At 40.2% G+C, this 25502-nt stretch overlaps 1 pseudogene across 1 annotated transcript; it reads left to right on the forward strand.

The window, feature by feature from the left end:
• The first annotated feature begins 11588 nt into the window (after nt 1–11588).
• Nucleotides 11589–13995, forward strand: LOC143556120 (putative protein phosphatase 2C 63; annotated as a pseudogene). The gene is made up of 3 exons (XR_013139321.1): nt 11589–12029; nt 12749–12985; nt 13721–13995. The product of XR_013139321.1 is annotated as a putative protein phosphatase 2C 63 (transcript).
• Nucleotides 13996–25502: the final 11507 nt, after the last annotated feature.

Consider the following 25502-nt stretch of genomic DNA (forward strand, 5'->3'; position numbering starts at 1 on the left):
AAAACGTATAAATTAAATTAGTTAAATTAATTACGTGATTCTTGTTTCCTCGTAGTTATCTATTTAACACTAATTTCAATTCAATCTTTATCAAAACGTACAGACCAGGATTCCACACCAGCATTATGTCATTTATATAATGTTTCTAAACTTAATTATAGATAAGTTTTACAAAATAGTCAAGGGTCAACTAAATAAAAAGGTTGATGATTATATTTATGCGTGTCTATAAAATCTATATTTAGACGGTTACAAAGAAATCAAATTTGCCTCACGCGACTTTCCTCTTCAAACATTTTACCTGTATATAATCCTCTTAATTAATATTAATAATAATATATGATAGAAACGCCAAATAAATGATGTTTCGTAAGTGTATTGATCCGTTTGGGAATGTTGATCAACTGTTTGTGGCATTCGGGTTTGAAGCCTCATGCTTCCGTGAGTTCTCAATTGCTGTTGTTCAAGCCAATTCTAACCTTGAAGATCAAAGTCAGGTGCTCACGTCGCCCTCAGCTACATATATTGGTGTCTTTGATGGCCATGGTGCCCGGAAGCTTCTCGGTTAGTTAATCGAAATCTTTTCGCTTTCATCGACAGTAAGTTACAGTAAATATTATACCTTCCTTGATTCAAAAATCAAAATAAGTGTATTTCATTGTTAACATTCTTTTAAGATCATGGTTGCAAAGCAAGTAAGTGTTGTTAGGTCAGTCAACTGGGGATTTCTGAGTACTCGGCTTAGTCGGCTAGTACTCGGCAATTACTCACTAAATACTCGGCCTAGGTGGGGTGCACTTGGGGATTACTAGTCACGTACTCAATGTCTAGGCACGATTTTTGCAATAGTGTTTAAGATATATAGTTGTGTGATTCATAAACTATAATTTTTAAAATTGTAGATGGTTTTAAAATGTGGGCAAGTTATTCCAATCAATTTTTTATTTAAAGTTGTTGCACAAACAGACATGCAACTGTGACAAAGATCTTATTTTTTTAAGTGTTTGCTAAGGTGAACTTGGCTTGAGTAAAACAATCTCACTCCATTTATATATACAACTCAAAACAATAAACGTTGCTTTGTCTATTTGTATCACTACTAAAAAAAATTGACTAGATTATTGCTTCCAAAAGATTCTTTGCGCAGATGTTTGTGTTTTTATGTTTTGTTCATCTTTTGTAGAATACTCAAAACAGGAAGGAGGAATTTCTACGAATGTTATAAAGAAGGCGTTCAATGCCACCGAAGAGGGTTTTCTTCGGGGTAGTTGAAGCACTCCATACAAGTCAGACCAGAGATCACCAAAGCCGGATCATGTTGTCTTGTTGGTCTTATTTCAAATGCTGAATTATATGTTGCAAACCTCGGTGACTCAAGAGTGGTTCTTGGCAAGAAAGTTGTAGAAAAAGGAAAAACAAGAGTAGTTGCAGAGCGATTATTGAGTGATCATAACGTCTCTTTGGTTGAGGTGAGAAAGAGGTTGAAGCACAACATCCTGGTGATTCACATATGTGGTTTATTGTAAGGGATTTGGGGGGGACCTAGAAGAGGTAGGTCCCAGCAGAGCCCAGTTGGACCCGCAAGACTCACCTTGAAGAGGAAGCTGTCTGCGCAGAAGACCGACTGGATCCGCAGGACCAACCATGCTCAGAGACGTGACGTCCTTACGCGCAGTACGCAAGCTGTTCCCGCAGGAAATGCCTCCCAATGGTGAAGGACTCCGCCTGTCCCCCGCAGCCTCGGATACAAGCCATCAGGGAAGGCCACCCGCGCAGCAAGGCTACACGCACAAGGCACTTAGCTCTCAATCACTCAGTGTCACCTGAGGGAATGGGCAAAGCCGGGAACAATCCCGCACAAGGGCGGGAGGGGGAATACTCCCGCCCAAATAAGCCAGTCCGTACGACACGGGAAGATCTTCTGTACTGTACCTGACGAGGTATGGGAAAAAGATCTGACTAAAGATACGACAGCTTATTGACAACAGTATGGCGAGCAGCATGCTCCTGTACTGTGTCACTATTAGCCGCTGCCTACTCACCAACTACTGCCATACCCACGTGCGTAGCCGGCAGTTGGTGGAAAAGGAATAGTACACAGCAGGCCTGTCACTATCAGCCGCTGCCTACCCACCAACTACCAGCAGGGCACGTGCGTAGGCTACTGTTGGTGGAACAGGAACACTGTTGCAGCCGGCCACTTCCTCCTTGGAAACCTACCTTCGGCTATAAATACCACAAATGGTATGACCATCTCATCTTATCTTGTATCATCATATTATACCTGATATCTGCTCTAGCAATCTCTTAATATACACTTATATTTAAAGAGCAATCTAGTCTGATTCTCACGCCGGAAGGTGGTCACAAGGAGGAACCCCCCCCCTTCTCAGTGACAAGCTCACGGTGTCTGTTTTGCAGGTTATCAGAATAACCATCTTCTCAGGGTCTAACCCCTCGTGGGGAAACATCTATCTAACCCCCAGGTTACCAGTAATCTGCTCGGGGGTCCGGTTAGTGTTTCTTCATTGGCGCCATCCGTGCATAAAGCTAGAACATTTTTCTCCAGTTTTTTCAAACTTCTAAGATGGTTAAAGAAACTCCGGTAACCACAACCCCAGCTACTGGGGGGAATACGGCAACACAATTTTTACAAACACTACCCCGGCTACCCAAGCCGGGGGCAAGTGAAGTAAATTTTACGAACACTACCCCAGCTACCCAAGCTGGGGCAAGTGCAGTAAATAATCGCTCACTGGGATTCACCGATACCCAGTTAGAGAAACGAACAAGACTCCCTCGCCAAACACTCGATGAAGTTAAGGCATGGGCGGAGGCACGTCAGAGGGAATTCCAAGCTGAGTTGGACGAACGCTTGCGTTCCGTCCAACAGGCTGACGAATTCGAAGATTACTTGGATGACTCGGAGGAATCCGACTCCGACGCGAACCCTTGCCATAGGGCAAAAGGGAAGCGTAAGGAAACGGATTCCCAACCGAGAAGGCATTTTGGACAAGCCTTCAAACCAAAAAGCACAGGTGGAAGTCCACTAGACTTCTCCAAAACATTCAGACCAAACGTTTGCAAATGCGGGGAACGTCCAAATTTGCAAGGGACATTGCAGAAGCAATTGCCCCAAAAAGTGCCAAACAAATGTCCAGCATAGGCACCTATGATGGTATATCTGATCCAGACGATCATTTGAACAAGTTCATAGCGGGGGCAACCGTCAGTAGTTGGACGGAACCTACGTGGTGTTACATGTTCCAAATGACGCTTGTGGGGGCTGCTAGAGCGTGGTTCGATCGTCTACCGGTCAACCACATCTACGACTGGGCAGACTTCCAACAGAAAGTTTAGCCAACACTTCAGCCAGCAAAGAAAGTATACCGAGGAGCAATGGACAATCCTCAAGTGCATTCGAGAAAAAGATGAATCTTTGCTAGACTTCATCACTCGCTTCAACTCGAAGAAGCTAAGTCTGTGGTAACATTAGCGAAGATCTTGTTCGCGCTGCTTTTATTCAGGGCGCGAACGACCCAGAGCTCATCCGCACCTTAACGGGTAAAGATGGCATGCCATCCACATGGGATGCCATCATGACAGCAGCTAAACGCTTTGCGGAAACGGAGAATCAACTGGGTAGAGATCTCCCACAGAGCACAAACCTCTACACCCAGAAAACAAGGGAAGACAACGTCCTTACCGCCCGATTAAACAAAAAGCAAAAGCTAGGCATTTGGCAGTCAAGGGTAAACTTTGACACCTCATCCGGCTTGCAGCATCGGTTAGGCGGAAGGGATGACGTACAGCCAAACAAGAACTCCAGATGGACGCCGCTCACCAAAAGCGTCACCGAGATATTCGCCACCGAGGAGCTCCCATGGCCAAAGCCTCAAATAATCCGACATCGTCACAATGCTGATCGGAGCAAATACTGTGACTTTCACAGGACAAAAGGCCACAACACCGAAGAATGCATAGACGTAAAGGACATGGTCGAAGCATTTGTCAGATATGGGACGCTCGCGCACCTCGTGGCAATGAACGCTGAGCAGGCTGATGCGTGTAGAACCCCAGCTGGGGAAAACACGAATAAAATTCCAGCTTCAATGCGGAGACTACATGCTGCGTAAAGAACGAGATCCCGAACCAGGTGCGTATCGGCTCGATGGCACTCCCATCCCAACATGGAAGGGAGCTCAATTACACAGTTTGCATGTAAATCAATTCCAAATTTGTAAAGAAAAGGCCAAGAGCCACTTCTAATGGAAATGATTCTCCTTAAAACATCGACGCTGATGATTTTACATTTATACTTTTATGAACTATCAACACTAATGCCGGTTTTCACCGTATACATAAGTGTGAAAGTCGTTGCGTGGGGAAGGCGGCAAAACCCGCATAAACCCAAAAAACGACAAACCTTCACGCAGGTCAGTTGAAGGGGAAAAGTTCAGTCCTCCCATTAAATGAAAGTGCCGGTCTATCCGCATGAATCATGAAAAAGGGAACTGAACACTAACCTATTGACAACCGCGCGTCGAACGGTTAATTTATTCAACACGGATATGCCGGTTTTCACCGCATACATAAGTGTGAAAGTCGTTGCGTGGGGAAGGCGGCAAAACCCGCATAAACCCAAAAAACGACAAACCTTCACGCAGGTCAGTTGAAGGGGAAAAGTTCAGTCCTCCCATTAAATGAAAGTGCCGGTCTATCCGCATGAATCATGAAAAAGGGAACTGAACACTAACCTATTGACAACCGCGCGTCGAACGGTTAATTTATTCAACACGGATATGCCGGTTTTCACCGCATAAATACGTGGAAAGTCGTTGCGTGGGGAAGGCGGCAAAACCCGCATAAACCCAAAAAACGACAAACCTTCACGCAGGTCAGTTGAAGGGGAAAAGTTCAGTCCTCCCATTAAATGAAAGTGCCGGTCTATCCGCATGAATCATGAAAAAGGGAACTGAACACTAACCTATTGACAACCGCGCGTCGAACGGTTCAAAACAGAATTTCTAACAAAAGGATGAGGAAAACCTACACGCAGGTCAGATATGGGTAAAGTTTAGCCATCTTACTAAGTGCAAGTGACGGTCCTACCCGCACAATCACGAAAGAAGAAGCAAAACTTCACACCTATTATCTACCACGTTCAAAGGTTAACTTATCCTCAAAAAAGGATGAGGAAAACCTACACGCAGGTCAGATATGGGTAAAGTTTAGCCATCCTACTAAGTGCAAGTGACGGTCCTACCCGCACAATCACTAAAGAGGAAGCAAAACTTCCACCTATTATCTACCACGTTCAAAGGTTAACTTATTCTACACTTGGAAAATTGCTAATTTAAACTAAAGTATGTAAGTCATATAACGTTTATAAAGCAAGGAATCCAATAAAAGAAGCGGTCTTACCCGCACAAAGATTTATATTTCACAATGATTCATTACAAGAATGGCCGGGTAACTACCCGCCTACAAGAAAATAAATCTATACAAGCTAAATCTATCCTAGCAGTGGGAAGGGATCTTCAGGATCAGGCTTCAGGGCCACTTCCACTTGGACCAGCACCGTCAGTAGAGCGTGGCAGTTCAAGGAAGGCCTTAAGGATAGCTAGCCCATCATCAGCAGCAGCAACTTCATTCACCTTCTCCACCACTGGATGCGGGAAGGCGGCGTACTGATTCACTGGTTGGTCGTAAACAGCTTCAGTATCAACATTGTACAAAGGGAAGTTGGAAGGCGGGATGCCTTTCTCAACGAACCCTAGACCAAGCAGGAAGCCGACCTTTTCCCCATCCTCGTGAGAAGCGTTGAGGGCTGCGCTCATAGCATCATCGTAAGAGGTCTCAGCAAAGACCCGATGCACAACCTACAAAAGAAAATATACAAGTGTCAAAACCTTTTCTATTTACAAAGAAAAGCGTAAAGACAAGAAAAGCTTACCTGAGGCAACGCTTCTCGAAGAAGCCATTCCTTGGCAACCAGGGTTTCTTGGTGGGCAGCTTGAGCTTCGTTACGTGCGTGATCGGCTTCACTCTTGTTGAGGTTGGCAAGCAACACTTCTTTAGCCACAGCCTCTTCGACGCCCTTCAGCTTACGCTCAGCATGGTCAAGCACCCCCCTCTGGTCCAGGATTTCTTGGAGCTTTTTGGCGTCTTCCATCGCCAAGGCATCATGAGCCTGCTGGAGAGCCTCTAATTTGGCTTTAAGTTCTTCATTCTCCACGCGTAGAGGCTCAGCAACAGCTTCAGCCTTGGTGGCCCTCTCGGTTGCGTTCCTTGCAGTTTCCTTAGCCAGCCGAAGCTGTTCATTAACAGCTTGGGCAGCCTTGGAACGGGCCTCGAGTCGTGCCTGAACTTCAACCTCGAGGGCCTTGAAGGCCTTCTCCTTTTCCGCAGCTACGGCGGAAAGCCTTTGGTACTCCTCCCGGACAGCCCGCGCCTGAGCCACTTCTTTAACGCGAGCTGCTTTCAACTTGTCGTTTTCATGACAAAGCAGCTCGACGCGCGGCTGCATCCGGGCCAGGAGAACCCGAAGCTCATTGCTTAGCCTACCCTCCTGGTAGCTAGCCATGGCTTCCCCCAACGCACCACTGGGAGCAGCGTGACGAGCCCATTCCACGCACTCCACAGGGGTGCGAAGGGTTGTTCCTCGGCGAATGTTCCATCGTGGAACATACACTTCATTGGAATCCGACACTGCAAAAAACATAAAGCAGTTAGGAAAAGATAAAGAAAAAATATACAAAAAGGGCCAAAAGAACCCTACGCACCTGTAGGGTCAATAACAGGCCGATAGCCGCCGAACCCATCACCTGAACCCAAGGGAAATCCATCCAAGAGGTCAGGCAGATGGGAATGTGGCAGAGATTGGCGAGAAGCCCCATGCGTACCTGATGGATCGGCCGTCGTTGCCGATGGCGGGGGCATGGTAGCAGCCGCCGCGGTCGCCGCCGCGGAATCCGCAGCAATAGTAACCGCCGGATCGGTGAAGGATGCTGTAAAAATAGCACTCACAGCCGGCGGTGACGTCATCACAGCTGGAACAGTCGGCTCAAATGAGTGAGCAACTGAACCAGCGGAAGCAGGCGCAGGCGCCTGGGTCGACGCCTCAGGTAGGCTGACCAAGCCTACCGTCATTGGCAGAGAGGTACCACTCTGCGCTCCACCCTGGAATGCGTCAACATCCACGCCTGCGTAAAGAAGATAAGTGTTAACGATATTAAACTATGAAGATAAAAGCTAAAGGAAATTTGTACTCACGGGTTTTCTTGAGCCTGAAAGTACGGACGGGCGGGGATGAACCCGATGGGGCCGGCCTCTTCACGCCGGTCACCGTTGTCATCCTGGGCTCTTCGGTGACAGTTGTCACAGCCTCCGGAATGGTGATCTTATCACCACCGGGATTCCCCGCCACCTCTTCGCTCTCGGTCTCCGAGTCAGACCGAGGCACCGGATCGGCAGTGGAGGCCGCCTTCTCCTTCCCCTTCCCGCCGGCAGCCTTCTTCTTCCGCACCAACGGAGGACCATCTGCGGATTCCTCATCAGAACATACGATTAAAGGAATTCCAGCAGAGGTTTCAACATTGAGGGGTCGAGGGTCGAACAGCGCCTTACCTGGCCGACGGGCGCTAAGGATCTCATGGCCTATCGGATAGACCTCCACGAACCGATCCGCCGTTTGTTCTAGGATGGGCAACTCGTTCTCGTCTAGAGCGCGAGTACCCATCCGAGCGGGACCGTCAGCCTCCTGCGGGTTTAGGAGCGACTGCAAGTCGTTCCCCTCTGAAATAAACAAGAAAAAAGTTAGAAGAAATTCAAAATCAACAAAAAGAAACAAAGCATACCGTAAGGAACAGAGTTCGAACCGTATTCGAGGACGATTGGGATCTTTTGCGCATCGGCAGCCTTCCACACCCGGCTCATCCCCAGCATCACCATCCCGGACTCCGCAAACCTGTAAACCGGAGATTGGACTCGGGATATCTTCGAAAACCATTCCGCCTCCTCGTAGTTGGAGGCGTGAAGGCTGGGAAGTACTTGCCCGTTCTTAAATTTCATGGCAAGAGGGATGGCGCGAGCAGAGAGGTAGAAGAACTCCCTCTTCCACGAACGAAGACTGCGCTCGGTTGCGCAAATCTTCAAACCCTTGATCCGGGTTGTCAATGTGTACCACCCCTGGATGCACCTCCAAGTGTAGAAGGTCATCAGGCGGTCAACATTGGGCTCAATGCCCAGTATCCAGCATACCCACTCGAAGTGGCGAATCTTGGCGATCGCCATGGGATGCAACTCGGTCAAATGAACACCGTGCCTCTCAAGGACACGGTAAACAAACTTTGTCAATGGGAACCTCAGATTCCCATAAACAAAGAATGCAGAATAAACCCCGATCTTGCCTCTGGGGGCATCGTACACCGTCTGATGGGGTTCAGGAAACTCAGGCTCGAGAGACTCGAGCATGAACTTCCTGACGACGTACCGATACAGATCGCCAGGCAGAGCACACTGGCACTCGCCAGCGGTACCCTTGTCATCAGCTGTAGATTCGAGATCACGAGACATCTTGTAAAAGAGGAAGAAAACGATTTCGGGAGAATGCTTGCCTGAAAAGGTGAGTATTCGCCGGAAATCGCTTAGAAGATGAAGAGAAGAGTGAAAGTGTGGATTACAAAGAACCCTCTCCCCCTTTATATACTAATCGCAATTAATGCGATGAAATTAATGCGGAAGAGAGAGAAAACGAAGGTGCAATGAAACTATGACACGTGGCAAAAAGCAAGCTGGCAACAGCTGTTGACAGGACGCATATCATTAATTTCGCGGCCACGCGCCCGAAAAATCGCGCCCACGCGCCTGAAAAAGCGTCTGGAATGACCATGTACTGTCACGTCACCATAACTTCCTGCACGTCCTGACACAGTCAGAAGAAACCGTCGCACGACGTTTCAGAGGTTTGGACTGTTCATAACCTTCCACCAACTCTTCGAATTTCAAAATTCAAAATTCAAAAAGATTAAAAAGTAAGCGGGAAAATACCCCTTACCTTGGCAAACAAGTAACCGTAAGACGGATGCGGGTACAGTGTTAAGGCAAAACCCTTCACATACCTAGCACCCGCAGGGAATTGAAGCCAAGAAAACCTTGGCAAACAAGTAACCGTAAGACGGATGCGGGTACAGTGTTAAGGCAAAACCCTTCACATACCTAGCACCCGCAGGGAATTGAAGCCAAGTAAACCTTGGCAAACAAGTAACCGTAAGACGGATGCGGGTACAGTGTTAAGGCAAAACCCTTCACATACCTAGCACCCGTAGGGAATTGAAGCCAAGTAAACCTTGGCAAACAAGTAACCGTAAGACGGATGCGGGTACAGTGTTAAGGCAAAACCCTTCACATACCTAGCACCCGCAGGGAATTGAAGCCAAGAAAACCTTGGCAAACAAGTAACCGTAAGACGGATGCGGGTACAGTGTTAAGGCAAAACCCTTCACATACCTAGCACCCGCAGGGAATTGAAGCCAAGTAAACCTTGGCAAACAAGTAACCGTAAGACGGATGCGGGTAAAGTGTTAAGGCAAAACCCTTCACATACCTAGCACCCGCAGGGAATTGAAGCCAAGTATACCTCGGCAACCAAGTAACTATAAGACGGGTGCGGGTACAGTGTAAAGGCAAAACCCTTCACATACCTAGCACCCGCAGGGAATTGACGCCAGGAATACCTTGGAAGTAAAGTAACAGTAAGACGAGCGCAGGTACAGTGTTAAGGCAAAACCCTTCACATACCTAGCGCTCCGCTGGGAATTGAAACCAAGAAGGATCTTCTGGGCAATGCTTGCGGAAACGGAAATAACATCCCCGCATAGCGGGAACGTCGAGAACTACGTTGTTTGAAGCTCCAGGATGGAATTGGTGGTTTTAACATAATTGATCACTATGTTCAAAACGACCAAAACCTCATGGAGAATCCACACAAGTAGGACTCAACGCTCCTGACTTGCGAGGAGGTTACAGACCTACCCGCATCATACCCAAAGACCAAGCAGGAAATTCGGGAATTTCTGCAAGTGACAAGGACTTCCGCGGGAGGAATCCCCATGGAAAACCTTAAAAAACCCTTTTCAAAAACCCTTTGCTTAAGTCCAAAAGTTCACCTCACTTTATTAAACACTCATGAGAAGAACATTGGACTGGGGGGACTAGAAGAGGTAGGTCCCAGCAGAGCCCAGTTGGACCCGCAAGACTCACCTTGAAGAGGAACGTCTGCGCAGAAACCGACTGGATCCGCAGGACCAACCATGCTCAGAGACGTGACGTCCTTACGCGCAGTACGCAAGCTGTTCCCGCAGGAAATGCCTCCCAATGGTGAAGGACTCCGCCTGTCCCCGCAGCCTCGGATACAAGCCATCAGGGAAGGCCACCCGCGCAGCAAGGCTACACGCACAAGGCACTTAGCTCTCAATCACTCAGTGTCACCTGAGGGAATGAGCAAAGCCGGGAACAATCCCGCACAAGGGCGGGAGGGGGAATACTCCCGCCCAAATAAGCCAGTCCGTACGATACGGGAAGATCTTCTGTACTGTACCTGACGAGGTATGGGAAAAAGATCTGACTAAAGATACGACAGCTTATTGACAACAGTATGGCGAGCAGCATGCTCCTGTACTGTGTCACTATTAGCCGCTGCCTACTCACCAACTACTGCCATACCACGTGCGTAGCCGGCAGTTGGTGGAAAAGGAATAGTACACAGCAGGCCTGGTCACTATCAGCCGCTGCCTACCCACCAACTACCAGCAGGGCACGTGCGTAGGCCACTGTTGGTGGAACAGGAACACTGTTGCAGCCGGCCACACCTCCTTGGAAACCTATCTTCGGCTATAAATACCACAAATGGTATGACCATCTCATCTTATCTTGTATCATCATATTATACCTGATATCTGCTCTAGCAATCTCTTAATATACACTTATATTTAAAGAGCAATCTAGTCTGATTCTCACGCCGGAGGGTGGTCACAAGGAGGAACCCCCCCTTCTCAGTGACAAGCTCACGGTGTCTGTTTTGCAGGTTATCAGAAGAACCATCTTCTCAGGGTCTAACCCCTCGTGGGAAACATCTATCTAACCCCCAGGTTACCAGTAATCTGCCCGGGGTCCGGTTAGTGTTTCTTCAACTGGGGATTTCTGAGTACTCGGCTTAGTCGGCTAGTACTCGGCAATTACTCACTAAATACTCGGCCTAGGTGGGGTGCACTTGGGGATTACTAGTCACGTACTCAATGTCTAGGCACGATTTTTGCAATAGTGTTTAAGATATATAGTTGTGTGATTCATAAACTATAATTTTTAAAATTGTAGATGGTTTTAAAATGTGGCAAGTTATTCCAATCAATTTTTTATTTAAAGTTGTTGTACAAACAGACATGCAACTGTGACAAAGATCTTATTTTTTAAGTGTTTGCTAAGGTGAACTTGGCTTGAGTAAAACAATCTCACTCCATTTATATATACAACTCAAAACAATAAACGTTGCTTTGTCTATTTGTATCACTACTAAAAAAAATTGACTAGATTATTGCTTCCAAAAGATTCTTTGCGCAGATGTTTGTGTTTTTATGTTTTGTTCATCTTTTGTAGAATACTCAAAACAGGAAGGAGGAATTTCTACGAATGTTATAAAGAAGGCGTTCAATGCCACCGAAGAGGGTTTTCTTCGGGTAGTGAAGCACTCCATGCAAGTCAGACCAGAGATCACCAAAGCCGGATCATGTTGTCTTGTTGGTCTTATTTCAAATGCTGAATTATATGTTGCAAACCTCGGTGACTCAAGAGTGGTTTTTGGCAAGAAAGTTGTAGAAAAAGGAAAAACAAGAGTAGTTGCAGAGCGATTATCGAGTGATCATAACGTCTCTTTGGTTGAGGTGAGGAAAGAGGTTGAAGCACAACATCCTGGTGATTCACATATTGTGGTTTATTGTAATGGGATTTGGAGAATCAAGGGTATAATTCAGGTACAAGATTTATTTCTTTCATATGATCCATGCATGTTAGTTTGCTTTATTCAAGATTTTGGGATTGTTTTTTTATATAAATTTATGGGCATGCACTCAATGCTACCTATTACAAGAGGGAATTATTTTTAGCTGGTTCACAAGAAGTGGTCGCCCTTACCATGGGTGACCTATTGGTCTTAATCATCATGCACTGTCTTAGTCATGTGGGGAAGTGTGAGGTAACAATAAATCGGGCACTAGTGATCTTTCCCTAAGCCAATGCTCGATATTTAAGACCAAGAGGTCGGCCTTGATATGGATGATAACCCCCCTTGTACGTGAAAGAAACCCAAGAAAAAATATACTCTCTTGTGATGCATCTATCGGACGGATAGCCATTTATAAAATAGGTTCGTTGTTGATCAAGGTATAACATAGGTGCCCAGATTTTGTTAATTTTTGTCCACCAAGAAACATTAGAAGGATCCTAAAAGGGTTTATACTTCCTCTTAAACACATGCTTAACTGTGGGCCATTGTGTAACGATAAGCATGCGACAACACGAAGTTCTTGACTCTAAACATGTCATGGCTCTTGAGATGATATGTTCTTCTATCGTTTCCTGCTGTTTATTAACATAAGGCTTACATTAATCCATGCTTTCACTTTTTGCTTAGTTTTGTGTTGGGAATGACCTGGCCCGACCGATAAGATGTCTAATATGTTGTTGTTTTTAGGTTTCAAGATCTATAGGTAACTTCTACATGAAGAAACCAGAATTCAACAAGGATCCACACCTTATGCAATATGGAAACCCGGTTCCTCTAGAAAGTCCATTTTTGACAGCAGAACCTTCCATCATATCCTGAAAGCTTAGGCCTCAAGACTTGTTTCTGATATTTGCTTCAGATGGGCTTTGGGATCACTTGAGTGATGAAGAAGCAGTAGATATCGTGCGAAATCGCCCGAGACGGGTAAGTTAGTTGCGCCAGAAGTGGAGGTCGCAAAACGGGTTGGGTCAAAAGACTCAAAACGGGTTGCTCGGTTTGACCCAAAACCGTTTTGTCCATTTAATTCAGACAATAGTAAAGAAATTTATCAGGTGTTTTACTATAGTCACTCAAACTTTTTTGTTTTTCTAAATTAATCAACTTTTATTATTCAATGTTCCAATATTAATGCAAGATTAGACTATAAATGTTAACGATCTTTAAAATTTGGTGACCTACATGGAACATGTCTTAGTGATTGTTTAATTAGATTAACTTAAAGAAGTTAACAGTGAAGAAAAAAAGTCATTAAATAATTACCAAATTTCATAATTGTTCAGTCAGTTTGAGAAAAGTAATTAATAAATAGTAACCAAAATTCGTATATTTTCTAGTCATGACACTTCATTTTAAAGTTTTTAACATTTATAAAAACAAAATTCAAGATAATCTGAAACTTTCAAAGAAAGTCAATGATTTTAGAAGACAAAAAGAAAATGTATGAATGACTCTAGTGAAAGACTAGAGAAACTTGTATATTATTGGGTTGAAATTGTCCTTGTATTTATAAACAATTAACGTGTCATATATGATTTAAGAAAGTTATTTTTAACAGCAATTTATCATTTTTTTAATAATAGAAGTTTTATACATTTTTTCTGCATTAGAAGTAGTACATTTTTGTGTGGTTTACTTGAAAGCCTTGTTTAAATGCTGCAGGGAATAGCTAAAAGATTAGTAGGAGCAGCCCTTGACAAGGCTACAAAGAAGAGGCAACTGAAATACAATGACATCAAGAAACTTAAGAAGGGAGTTAGACGTAGTTTCCACGACGATGTCACCGTCATAGTAATTTATCTTGATCCTAGAAATGGGTTTGCCGACGGTAGTAAACTCGGCTGCACAAGTGCCCCTGTTGATATTTTTTCAGAACATTAAAATATCCAAAATCGTTAGTTAATTCTATACATTAGCTCATTTCTTATCATTGATTTTTCTTTATTGGTATATGATTTCGACAATTAATAAGCCAACCATGACACACACACATCTACCTATCTATCTATACTAATAAACAAAATAATAATGATGATGTGTCCTAACCACATTCAATCCTAACTTTATTTTTAATCCTATTTTTTAATCTCAACTCTCCTTAATCCATGCTATCAATGGGTCATGGTCCAATTAGTATGACCATTATTAGTTGTAACTCATATATAAAAAAGTATTTAATGTCATTTAATACAATTTCATCTAATTTTACTAACTTTTTTCTATCACATTACATGTTTTAATTAAAGTATCAATGGGTCCAATTGGCATATCACACTAACTTTTACTATCCATCATATTACATCTAATTTTACTATTAAATATATAAAGTTTGACATGATTTAAAAAAAACATATAAACCATTGAATATCTATAATAAGTTTAACATCAAACAGTGAATTATTAAATTAGTTAAGTAATAATTTACGAACTATTTTCGTATAATAATTTGTGACATGTGTTTATAATAGATATTTAATTATGTGTGTACTTCAAATTTCATTGAATAAATACAATATTTATAATTATAATCTTACAATTTGTAACACATTATTTAACTTACATTCGTATTGATCAAATAAAGCATCTTTAATATATTTAGTAATCACCAATATTTTATTTTATGCCACCTTAAAACATTATTTCAATCTTAGAAAAATAAAAAATTTAAATATGTAGCATTTGAAGTACGTGTGTGTGATAATATTAAAACTAATCTATAAATTAAAAAGAAAATCCATAAATTACGTATGATTAAATATATTAATTTCGGTAATTTGACAAATTCCGTGTAATACACGGGTTCAAAAGCTAGTATATATATATACTAGATGGGTGCTCGCGCCATGCAGCAGGAAACGCAGGCATTGGTAATCATGTAATAAGTTCATGGGTGTTTGTTGTTCAGTTTGAAACCGTAAAACCGTTCAAACCGGTCACGGTTTGATTTGACGGTTGATTTTTTTCCTTTATCTTTTGGCCGGTTGTTTTTCACTTTCAAAAGTTTTGTCTTGGTTTTCGACGACAAAAAACTTAAAAGGTTTGGCTCACGATTTAATTTAAAACCGTCAAACCAGACCGCAAACACAACTACATAATATGTATTTTTTAACTGGAAAAAAAATATGACAATATCATACTCAAATTAAAGATAAAAATATGCTCGTTTTTATGATGTAATTTTCTTGAAAACATATTAAAGTATGAAAAAGTTATTAACGTTTAAAAACAATGGGGGAGTTTTGGTTAAAATTGAAAATTAAAATAAGGCATAGGTAAAAGATTAAGGGTTATTGTTGTAACTATTTTTAAAATTTAATTATAATTGAGGAGGGCAATATTATAACTATATTAAATAAACATGGGTTTTAATGTGAGAATTACTCTTTTGCCCCTATTCACGGTTGTACATTATGTAATATTACTTATAAATCCTTTAATATGAAGTGTCTTAATTTGCCTATATTTGTTATCTCCCTATATAATAAAAGAAAATCTCCACAACCACGTGTCCCTTTAATATTCAACAAGATTACGTGTCAATCATATAACTCATTTGCTGATGTGTCAAATTTACATTCAACCTAAAAAAAAAACCCGGTTTACTATCATCTATCCAATTTTGAATAACCCTAAAACATATCAAACACATCCGCTCTCTTCCTCTTTTCTGCATCTTCTTCTTTCTTCTCAACCAACCCTAATCAGTTCGCCGTTCCCTACCACCTCATTCCTATAATCGTTGACGACACATCGGAAACTCAATTTCAGATTCAGGTCCTATTTCCGGCGTTCCTCTTGCTTCCCGTAATCTCTGGCGGCACATCTATATGCCTTCTCAATCGGCCAAAATCGGAAAGAGGTTCATTCCTTTTTCCGCCCCGTCGTTCTTCAGGTGATTTGTGTTTAGATCTGTATTATTTGTTTTTGGTATCTAAGGGTTTTTAGTTTTTTCTTTACTTGATTTTGATTTGTTATTGTGTTAGAATATTAAGACCGAAAGAAATGATAAAAGCAAGGCTTCTTTGGTTGATGTTAACCATGCTACTGCTGTACTTCTCTCTGTCAAATTACCCTAGCTTATTGAATAATCTACTATTGATTTACTTGACGAACCCCTAATTTTCAAGGTACGAGTCTTTCGTTAAACTTTAGATCTGGCTACTTTGTTCAATTTTGTTGAAATACATTAGTATAGTTACTTTGATTTTCTTATGACTTCCATTGGTTTCCACTTTTTTTTATAGGTTTGACAACAACTAAGCGCCATGCTCATAGAATCAATCGGTCAAACCTAACTAAGTGAACTTTATGAACCACTAATTTCAAGGTATGAGTATTTTGTCAAACTTAGATCTGATTATTGATTGATGATGCTTCTAATTATGATATATGATGTGTATATGTATGTGTTTGTTGATACGGATTTTCATATTGAGAGTTTGCTGTTAGTTTTTTTTTGTTATTCGCTGACGAATTAACTGATACTTGTTTTCTTAATAAAATTAAGTTTTTTTTTGTTATACACAAACTGGAGTTGTTAATTTCGTTGAAAACAAGATATTGTTTGATTGTTTTTGCCTACTTTTTGGAGGAAAACTTGTGAATCTTTACTTATAAGGCTTTTGTTAAAATAATACAATTATCGATCTTGTGTTATGTTTTTAGTATTAGTTGTATATTGATCAGTTAAGTGTAGAGATCTTATAAAAAGCTGATTTTTAAAGTAATTTAGGAATCAGGAATCTTTGGTTTGTAAAAATTCGTGAGTTAACTAATTCAACCAAGTTATGGACTTCTTACATTTAAAATTCATCCTTTCAAAATCTGCCTTTTCTTTTGTTACACCCTATATTTTTTATTTGACCTTACATATTTTTATCGAGAACAAAATTTTCAAACATTTTCACCAAACAATTAACTAGCACGGTTACCAACACATATTCAACTTTTTGTATTTTTGATAAATACCTAAAATAGATTTTTTGCTTTACTCTTCAACATTATAAATGCCGTCCATGCTCCATCAGATTTCCACACACCATCTGAACCCTTCTTTGTGTTTATTTAGTTCTTACACTAGCAAATACCACTCAACTAATGTAACTCAAGTACTATCTTCTCTTCATATTTTGTTTTCTTTTTCATGTTTCATATCATCAACATAGTTCATACATTGTTAAACATTAATTGATAAACATTTATATTTGTTTACAGCTTTCCTGCACTAGGTAAAATCACTTACATGAAGGATCTGGATTTGTCATGCCGTGAATATACGGTCAAGGTTCGTGTTATCTGGTTATGGAAACAACCCGTGAACTACAATTCTCAAAAGTGGTACTCCATTGAAATGATCGTTGTTGACGAGCAGGTATATATTTCTTCGTTACTTATATATTATCATTTACTTGATTTAATAAAACATGAAACCTTTTCATTTATCCTTACAGGGTACGACTATGCAAGCAAATATTCTTCGTCAATAGTATACAAAGAAGTATTCAGAAATCTGTAATAAGTTTGTAATTAACTTAGCATCCTTTATGTAATATTTAACTTATGAGTTTGTAAATACTTTTTGATCATTTATGAATTATTAAATTTATTTGGTTACATATTTAGTTGATACTCAATGTTGCATATTTATTTGATATCCAATTTTTCATATGTAATCTATATGAATATGGTACAAAAATAATTTTAAACATAGATAAACAAAAACAACAAAAATATTTTGTGCTTTTCTTAATGTGGATCTTATCATTGTTATTTTTGCTTTTTTTAATGCATTTGCTTCAATGTTCACCTTCAAGTAAAACAAACAATTGCATTTTTAATAACAAAGGTAAAACGTAAACATAGCATTATTATACAACTTTGACGAATCTTCTTATTAGTGACTTCATTTATAATTTATTTATTGTCTTAACATAAACCCTTAGTAAAGTATAATATCAAATTTAATGTATTATGTTATATTTTTATTTTTTTGCATTTTTTTACACGTGTATCACACAGGCATTTAGCCTAGTATTATATATAGTATAGATATATTATTTCGCAAACAGTGGTTATTATTTTAAACCGTTAAAAATTACAAAATTTGTTGGTTAATTTTTCATATCTATTCTGGAACTTCACGAGCATTTTTGACATGCATGGGAGTCACCTAAGTATGTATGTGCATGCACACAAAATAAGAAGTGAAACCATTATAACAACAATCAAATCAAAGGCAGGGCCGTCTCGTGGGTAAGCTAAATGAGGCAATGGCTTTAGGCCTCCAGATTTATAAGGCCTCAATCTTAAATAAAAGTTATGTGTTATGAGATTTTGAAAGTAGAGTTCTTTTAGAATTAGTAACTCAATGATGAGCTACAAGCTATGAATGATTGCTCCATATCCATTATCACGGCATGTCATCCATATTCTACAATTCTTGTATACTCTCTAGCGCTATACGCATAAAGAAAAGAAAATAAAAGGCCTCAACATTTTAGTTAGTTTTAGGCCTCCAAGGACGTTGAGACGGGCCTGATCAAAGGTAAAACTAGCTAGTGTACTGGATACAGTTCGAGAGGATTTATTGTCTAATGTATATAAATGAAGGCATTGACTTATCTGCAAAGGGTAATTCACAACTAATAATGTATAAGCCAAAACCAAGGATATGTGGATGAAAATTTCTTAGAGGTCATGAGCTGCAATATATATCGAAACATTTTTAAAACGTATGCCCTTAACTTTTTATTGTCAATTTGGAATGAAGTATAATTCACGTGCAATGCTTCAAACGCAGTTTCATTCTCGGTTTCACCGTATCAACTTTAGCAACAGTAGCTTTCGATTCTGCTAATGAGCCCTCTGGCTATAGATACAAAAAAAAAGTTGCAATATTACCAACATAAAGGATTAACATCATAGACATTATTTCAATCCGTAGTATTAGTACCCACTTGCTATTGTTGCTATTGTACAGATTCTAGCCACCAATCACCATATGCCTTCTGCCTGTGTTTTTGCTCACCATATGCTTTCGCCCCCCCCCCCCCCCCCTCTAAAAAAGGATTCGTGACTTTCGGGCCCTATATAAAAATCCAAGCTCAGTCAATGTTTATATCATATAAGACTGTTATGTTTATATATAATCAAAATACCCAAAATCACAAATGAGTAATGGGCAACTAAATAGTTCACGATCCAACTAAATAGTTCAACTAAATGGGTTGTATCAATCGACCCTTGACTTGTACCAAACGGGTCGTAGGAAGCATGGATTAGTGTTCCATCCACTACCGACGTGACTTGCTAAAATAGTTTAACTTTACAGGTTACCTCTCCCGGCTCTAGACCTTGTGTTTTCATACTAGGAATAACCAACTAATCAAAATAGTATAGTGGTACAGGTCCAAATTGTATTTGTTTAACTTTGGGTTAGTGTAACATCATGAAAATATCGGATCAAAATTTCCAAATTCAAAGTCCAAGGATTTAAAATTAAAAATCTGTTTACCAGTCCCATCGAGATACACGATACCCCAAGACTCAACGTCATCGCGTATCGCGATGACGTGGTCTGACAACAGACACGTGCCCCACCACGTGTCCCCATGTGGCACTGCGTATAGCCACATGGCACACGTGGCAAAGCTATGGGGTGATACGACAAGCCTAGTCGCGATACGCGATGGCCTCCAAGTATGCCCATCACGTATCGCTATCCAATTAAATAATATTAAAAGATCCGTTAACCCATCGCGATACGTGATGGGTAATTGGCAAGACCCATCACGTATCGCGATGGGTCAGCTGATCAGCCCCTATAAATAGGGCCATCGGCCCTCATTCTTCACTCACATCTCAAGTTTACATCTTCTCTCTCTCTAAAAACACTTTCTCACCTCGTAAAACGTGCTCTGACCCTCCTCGTAATCCGTGCCCAAAACCGACGTTACATCAAAATCCGTGCCACATACCGACCATGTTACCTTGAAGTACGTACCATCAAGAGACGACTCGACACTCACCTCGAAGTACGTGCCAAAGGAGAATTGACGATCGGCGAACATCGTTTTACGTGCCAAGGAAATGTTGATCAAAATTCTTGGAAAGTGTGCGAGTGTCAGTGTTCTACCCAAGAGTCTAGAATATAATAAGTTAATCAATGTAGAGATATTGCTTGAATAAAATATCAATATAATATTAACGAGCTTATACCCTAGTCGAGGGTATACTCGATACCTTGAGAATAAACGAAAGAAAATATAACAAAGAAAATATAAAATAAAAGAAAATGATGTAAAGTATATCTTTTTTATTGATATTATTATTATTTAAGTTTCTTAAATAATACGTAAAGAAATAAAATATATGTTTCTTCTAGAAGAAGAAACATAGTGTTTAAGAAAACAAACAAGTGAAACTAAAAGGTTTAAACTTGTAAAAGAAACAAAAGTATTTTGAACTAAAGGTTCATAAAGATAATATAATCGAGGTAAAGATTATACAAAAGAGACTAAAGGTCTTAAGCTATATTAAAGATCTATTATTAACAAAAGGTTATACTCGTATTATAGGTTCGAGATAGCTAAAGAAAGACTGATCAGTGAACTGAAGCTGATCCTTTAAAAGGTGAATACGCCCCAAACATTTATAACTTGTATTATCGAGTCAAATAAATTGATTACATGAGATTACGTATCTCTAAAACATTATAAACAAAAGTAATCGTTGGCCCTCAAGCCGTCGTGTACGTTTATTTAGATCCTTACATATGTGGTTAGACAGTGGGCACACAGCGCCACACCTAGTTATATGCCTCCTCCACGATAGCCGGACCTAATTGTTAAATACACGGATCTAACTTAGATCTATAACTATTAACACTTAGATCTAATACCGTATAAGATCTAGTTCATGATTACTCTTAATTATGTATATCTATATATTATATTAGTTGTATATATGTGTATATATTATTGTAATACTTTAATAGGTTGAAGCTTTGAATTAGAGGACAATTTGACAGAGGTTCGATAATTAATCTCAAAACTTAAATTAAACTGTGGAGAAACACCACTATATATAGAAGACATGTATAGTTCGTTATACATTCCGTAACGAACTAGACACCTGCTTCGTTACATTACAAAAGAATAATAATCTTAATGAACCTCCTCCTAATTCGTTAAACATCCTTAACGAATTAGGAGGGAACTTAACTTAACATCCAGTTCGTTAAACATCCTTAACGAACTAGATACTTCTTAACGAACTACCTAATATAATAATAATAAATATTTCATTGATAAATACAAAACATAAATACAAAACATAAAGACAAAGACTCGAGACGCAAAACCGTGTACTAACAGACACCCCCTCGTCTTGAGCTCTTTGTCTTTAAGTTATCTGAAGCGCCTGGACTGCTAGTCTCTGCAGTTGTGAATACCATGCTCATGACACACACGAACAACACGTTGGAATTGCATTGCTCGGTCATAGTCTTCACGACGCTCTATTAATATCTTATTCTTGAACAACACGTCATTGTCGATCTCTGTCAAGTTCACGAGCCACATCAGATCAATAATCTTTATCAGATCGGTATTTAAGCCCTTACCCAGAACAATGACGGCCTCGCCAGTTCGATTGTCATAATACCAGTGGTTGAAAGATAAATATATGTGTTGATTCAGCGTCTTGACTGGTACCCGTTCATTGTTTTCGGCGGTTTAAATATATGAATCGAAATACTGAACGCCGTTCTCCCATTTGATAATACAAACATTTAATTCATAATCGAAAAGCCATGAAATAATATCACCTCGAACTTTTGACACGGCCTTGAAAGAAGTCATCTGGTTGGCTTTGGCTCATGCAATGGCTTCCACTTTCAATTCGTGATCAACGTATCTGTAAGCATCAATAATCTTACGAGCTTTCTTGTCTCTGAAAGCAAACCATCTTTGAATATCCTCAACAGACGGATCGGGCTTTGAATCAAATCTTGTATCAACATTTTTGCCCTTTGATACCTTCTCCAAATGATCCTCGGCTGCTTTAACAGTTTCTTCATTAAATATTGGAGCACCCTGATCAACGTTAGATTGTTGAAATAAGTCAGGATACTCCTCAGTCGTTATATCTTCGATTTCAACTTCCTCATCTTCATAAATAAAAGCCTTGTTCATCTGAATAGTTGGATCATTTAAGACCTCTTCATCATTCTCGACCCCTACATCCTCCTCTTCCTCTAACACGGTTAGTTCATCGTCATTTAGACCAAGAAGTATAGAAATCTGCTCTCGTGTTAAGGACTGTCTCACGAATTTCCCAACCTCAATCTCCTCAACATTTACAATGCTTATGACCATCCCTTTATCATCAATAAATATAACAATATTGGCTTTTATTGTCACACCCTCAAAATCCACTAACGGAGTTTTACCGTCAGAGGGTGTGAACTAACAAGATCGGAATCATTAGTTATAATCAACCACCATGTTTAAAGTTTTCAAACCAACAAGACATTAAGTCTTAAATAAAATGCGGAAGCGTAAATTGTAAACCAAAAAGTTTGCGCCACACAGGACGACTTAAAACCCAAGTTATTAAGATAAAAATTAAAAGAAGTTTTCAAAGCGATGGTGTTTAGCGTATGCATGTTCCTATACCGTGCGCCCGCCTCGGCTACCTGAGAATAACATACTAAAAGTGTCAACACAGGGTTGGTGAGTTCACAGGTTTATATAGATAAAGTGTTTGCGTTTGCGTTTACGTTTGCGTTTGCGTTTGCGTTTGCGTTTGCGTTTGCGTTTGCGTTACCAGATAGTGTTAAGTCATTTTATATATCAATAGGTAGCTAACCTATCAAGCATGTATTACTAAGTGTTCGACACCGAAGCTGATTGTTTATCAATTGCCTTGCCACCATGTCAACCACGACCATGGTAATGTGTTAGCCAAGATTACACCCACTCGACCTACAGTCGAGTTTAGAGTTGGGTGGGGTTTGTCAAACCTAGTAGTACTACTCAACAGTGACTCGCTATTATCCAAATATTAACCGGTTCGATGTTATGAAGGACTTTGGTTGGTTTGTTTGCCACTTAGCCTTACAAGTGATATATAAAAACAAAACAAAATCTACAGCGTTGGAGTATGTTATCTCCCCCAAATAAAAAACATTTAAAAGAGTAAAAGGGGAACGTGAAACTCACTGTTTGCGAAGATAACCAAAAAGATCCGAGAAAAGATGTGCGTCACAGAAAATCCTCACTAGTATTCTAAAAACAAAAACGAGATTTTATAAGTATTTAAATTACGAGTGAGTCCCTAGACACGACACATACAACTTATGCATGAGATGCGTTTCGTGTTTCGTTTGTGAAATAAGTGCGACTCGACAAACACGTTGGTGATACGTTACATGTGTGAACAACTACTTAAGTGTCAAGTATTAACATTGTACATTACTAGCAATTATCCCCCAAAAGGGCAATTTGGTCAAAACATAGCAAACATCGATCGGTTATGCACTTTTCATGACAATTTAAATAATACAGCAGCTAAATTATCCATGCAGATTTTTACTCGACAAGATTACTCTTATGAATAAATTCTAACAATTCAAATAAATCACAAAAAATCATCAAAGAAGCACACGTGAGTTAGGTTTCTAAACCTATTTTTATTATATTTTTATCATATATGGTTTTATCACAAAGATCAAAACATCACAGCAAACACACAGCAGTCAAAATCATGCGCAACAAAACTATATTTGCTATTCCCGTTAAATGGTAAATTCAATTAATGCAAGACCAATTGGGTTAGATTCCTAACTCAATGTAGTTTCTTCCAGAAGTGGAACAAACCTATTTGGTCTTGTATTTTATGAGATATCTTAGTCGCAAAACAGCCTAACAGTAGGTCTCCCAAATCAGCCTTGCACAACAGTTTTGTAAAATAATAAAAACAGACTTTTATACGTCCAAAAATTACAAACTCGGACTTTTCAGAAACTAGACTCGACCGAGTATACTGTAGAATCAACAATCGCATCAAAACATAACATTAACATCGAGTTACAGTCGTCCAAACCCGAATTCAATAATCTGTCCAGCATCAGTTTTCATCAAAACTCAGTAAACAATTAACCTATGAACAATTAATCATGCAAGCAACCCTCTAGACTCATAACCTATCAAAAATAAATAGTTTTAACATCTAGGGTTTATGTTTATTATGCTTAATCATGTAATTAACTCAATGGAATAAACTAGAGAGGATGTAATTTACCTAGCTACCACTTTAATTCTTCAAACAAGCTTGCAAGGAGATTGTATGTGTGTGTGTGTGTTCACGGCTGCCAAGAGGAGAGGGGGGGGGGGGGGGGGGGACGATCGTATGCAGGGATTAGGGGGTTAGGGTATGTGTAATAATATGTTTATATTATTAATTATGTTACACTTAGCCCCTTGAACTTCTAGTTAATCAATTTCTAGCATAAACTAGCTTTTGCTTCTTGAATTTAGTGTTATATATGTATATATATAAATATCAAGTAACGCATAGATTAACACATAACTGTCAATTACTTATCGTTTGTTCACCAACGGTTTGAGTCGACTCGCGTGTGTTTCGGTGAAATTCCGAAAGACTACCTTTGTGTAGATTGTCAAGCGTCATTTAAACCCTAGTTTAAATGTAATGAGATATGCGTTATAGTTCGTGTGATCTTAAGTTTGAATTAACGGAGTTCGGATTAACGGAGTTAACCTGAAATTGACGAGTGTCACATTTATCGACTCAATGGGTTTAACATTTTCGGAGTCATGGTAAACAACCAACTGTTTAGAAGAATCACCAGTAGCAGCACTCATACCTGCACCAGAAGATGGGTCGTGAGTTTGTTTTGTCTCACCCCCAGCACCTGACTCATCAGGATCTTCATCATCATTTCTGAGTTTCTTGAGCGCATCATCTTTGCAAGTGAGCTGTAAAATTATGTCCTCCTGTTCTTTTATCTTCACCCCCTGAGACGTAACAATCTCACGAAGGGCTTTGGTCTCTTTTTGTTAAAAGGAGACATAACTCAGCAATTTCTTCTGATTTTCCATCAACCGCTCTTGATTAAGACGATCAACAGACATTTGATTTTCATAAAGATGCAATAAGCTCAAAAGCGTATTTATCTGCTGATCTTGAGTCATTGCATGAAACGAGGGAGGAATCGGCTGAACAGGGCCTTGAGGAAGACTGAGCCTCATAAATGAGATGTCCATAGGCGGTGGAGGCATCATCGTCGGTGTCGGAGAAACCACCGATGTAGAAGTTGTAGGCCTTGGCAGAGTAGATAAAATTGACTGTGGGATCATGCCAAGCCTCGGATCATTAGTGAGTGTGGTCGTCAATGTAAATTCGGGGTGCTAGTAGTAAG

Source organism: Bidens hawaiensis, unplaced genomic scaffold (genome assembly GCF_021521415.1).
Source record: "Bidens hawaiensis isolate Kalapana, Puna unplaced genomic scaffold, B.hawaiensis_p1.1 tig00018480_1, whole genome shotgun sequence".
NCBI classification, from domain to species: Eukaryota; Viridiplantae; Streptophyta; class Magnoliopsida; order Asterales; family Asteraceae; genus Bidens; species Bidens hawaiensis.